The sequence below is a fragment of the Bos mutus genome, chromosome 8 (assembly GCF_027580195.1).
Source record: "Bos mutus isolate GX-2022 chromosome 8, NWIPB_WYAK_1.1, whole genome shotgun sequence".
In the NCBI taxonomy this organism is placed as follows: domain Eukaryota; kingdom Metazoa; phylum Chordata; class Mammalia; order Artiodactyla; family Bovidae; genus Bos; species Bos mutus.
Window position 1 is genome coordinate 51,793,934 of NC_091624.1, and position 3,002 is coordinate 51,796,935.

Sequence of the window (3,002 nt, forward strand, 5' to 3'; positions counted from 1 at the left end):
GAAAGTCTGCTTTTTGAGTAAGAGTTATTTACTCAAAGTCAGGACAGCCTCTACCCATTCATTTATTCTTTAATTTGTTCATTCATTCAGCAGAGTTCCATAAACATCCCTTAAGGAGCTTACGTCAGCCATAGAGACAGGGGAGTAACCAGTAAATAAAAGCTATTTGAGATGGAATGAATTGGAAGAGGCCCCAGTAAAGAATTAGGAGAGTATCCAAAATGAATAATAACAAATAATCTTCCTGGGCACTCATTACGTTCCAGGCATTTTCTAAGTGCTTTACACGTATTCATTTATTTAATCTTCACAAAACCTTTGAGGAGAGCAGTAGCCTTCTCCCTACGTTTACCTTAGAAAATTCAGGCGCAGAATGGTTTCATCACTCACCGAAGATCACAGAACTAATAAATGGGTTTAGACCGTCTGGCTCCAGGGCTATGGAGCTGGATGAGATCTTTCATCATCTCACTCCAGCTGTTGGGAAGATGAGGCAAGTGTTGAGGTCGCTTCTAACCAGAGGAATTGGGGACGGCTTTGTGGAAGAGGTGGTATTTGGGTTAAGCCCTGAAGGTGAAGGGAAAGAGCATTCCAGGTTGAGAGGGGAGATACAGAGATGCAAAAAAAAAACTGTAATGGGGGTAAGCAGTTGCTAGCAGGATTAGGCGGACAGAGTGGGTGGGGAGGGTGAGATCTAAGTTTCATATTATTCTGAAGGTGTTAGGAAGTCAGAGTTTTTCTGAGCAGGGAAGGGCTCCATTCTAACACTTTCTATGTATCCCTTCAATCAATACTTACTAACATCTAATTAAACACCTGTTTGAACAGTTAATTTAACACCTAATATTGAGTGCTGGTAGAGGGGAATTGTTTCTGCTATCAAAGAAGTACACCTTAATTGAAGGCGCAGGAAATAATACTTCAAAAAACTGTACCACATTAAAAAATATGACAGGAGGTGTTCCAAGGCAGTACATGAGGAATTGGTCAACAAACCATTTTGTGAAATTTGGCAAATTTCAGGGTCTGTTAGTTCTCTCTCTGGCTTGGGTTGAGGGTTTGCAAGGGCAAAGTAGGGGAGCAGTCTGGGGAGCCAGTTGGAGAAGTTCATGGTGCCACATAAGCGGCTAGCCCTTGAGCTACCAAACAGGAACAAAATGGTTAATGTTGGATCTGGCTCCCTAGCACCTTATTCCTAATCCACATCATGGCCTAGGGAGAGGAGAGCTCCCTGTAATCAGAGGCTAGGAGGAAAGCACTGGCTGGAAATAGGAGCCTATTGATTCCCTTGATTCAGAGTGAGAAAATTCCAAAGCCTCTCTTCCAGACTGCAGTCTAATGATCCACATATCACTGGGGAAAACTGTCCAAGATTTGGAAATGGACAGGGGAGATTACTAGGTTTCCTTTCAGTGGAACACTTATTACTGCCTGCTGTAATCGCTGTGATTTTCTGATTCTATAGGTTTATGCAATTTGATTTCTTATTGGCCAGGCTATTTTTCTGTCTCTGGAGGAGTTGAAGTAAATTTGTAGAAAAAATTATAATAATGCAAACGTTTCTCGTTTATAGCAATGCAAGTGAATTTTGTCTGGTGAAGATACAACTGATTTCTCTTCTGTAGAAAAGGTAACCCCACACATTACATTTTATTGCATGAAGATATTAACCAGTTTTACATGTATTAATAGAACCATTTTATCTTTCCTCATTGCCTCATCCTCAAATTCTCCTTTGAAACAGTCTTAACATCTTTCTGGTGCCTTCATTCATTTCTGGGTACCAGTAAGATGCCCCCTAATTAATCTTTACTGTGGGACCATTGTATTTTTACATTAAAAAAATGATTAAAAATCATGCTTTAACACTGCTAATTCCTGCAGGTTTTCCAGCATCTAAGATAATCAGAAGAAAGGAAATGCCACAGTTTCCATTAGTGAGCCAAAAGTTGTTTCCAGAAATTCTGAGATGCTTGTTGGCAATTTTTTGAGAATTCTAAATGGAGTTTTAAAACAAATGCTTTATGAGAATTTAGAAAGAAAAAGGAAAAAACATTTACTATTATATTGCCAATTACTGCACTAGGTGATTTACATATATTATCGTAACCCTTGGGAAATCTTTGAACTAGGTATTATTGTCCTAATTTTGTAGGTGAATAAACAGGAAATATTTGATTAAGTATTGTAGCGCCTATCTGCAGATCAAATCACATAAGTGGAAAATTACAGTGATGGTTCATAAACCACGGTGGTTAAAAGGGTACATGGTAAATAAGGGTATAAAATTCAATAAAAGATGTGAGTGAAAGGACAACCAGCAAGACTAAAGTCCTGAACAAGAAAAACTGGTGGCAGTGCTTGGGCGGGAGCTCTTAAATACATGGGTACGGCTTGAAAGCTTCTTTAGATATCCTGTTTCTTTAGACCTCACCTCACGACAGACCTGCCCACACATCCACCCTCTGCTGTCTGCTGGCCTTCCTGAGCAAGAGAGAGGGAACTTAGGACCACGTCAATGCCTGCCTTCCTACATCACTCTCAAAGGGATTGTGTGGTCCACTCCCGCAAGGCAGCCCCACTGACCATGTGGCTGATGGAGATGAAGCAGCTTCTTAGAAAGACTGGATCCACAGATCCACTGCATCTGCGATATTTCCTCTCTCAACTGCAAGATCTGATGCAAAATGGCATAATGCTAAAATTGTAAACCTGGGTTGTTGCATTCTTCTATACTTGCCTCATATCTCATACAAAATAAGTTTATCATTAAGTAAAAAAGGAAAATCTGGACGGAAAAAGGTTTAATTTATTAGTTTTGATTTTGAAGTGAAAGTTGCTCAGTTGTGTCTGACTCTTTTTGACCCCATGGACTATACAGTCCATGGAATTCTCCAGGCCAGAATACTGGAGTCGGTAGCCTTTCCCTTCTCCAGGAGATCTTCCCAACCAAAGGATCGAACCCAGGTCTCCCACATTGCAGGTGGATTCTTTACCAGCTG

General features: G+C 40.4%; 1 long non-coding RNA gene across 1 annotated transcript; it reads left to right on the forward strand.

Annotated features, from left to right (window-relative positions):
• Nucleotides 1-329: 329 nt before the first annotated feature.
• LOC138988974 (uncharacterized) lies at nt 330-2,735 on the forward strand. Its single transcript, XR_011465235.1, has 3 exons — nt 330-493; nt 1,574-1,630; nt 2,428-2,735. It is a non-coding gene; the product is annotated as an uncharacterized lncRNA (long non-coding RNA).
• The last annotated feature ends 267 nt before the right edge of the window (nt 2,736-3,002 follow it).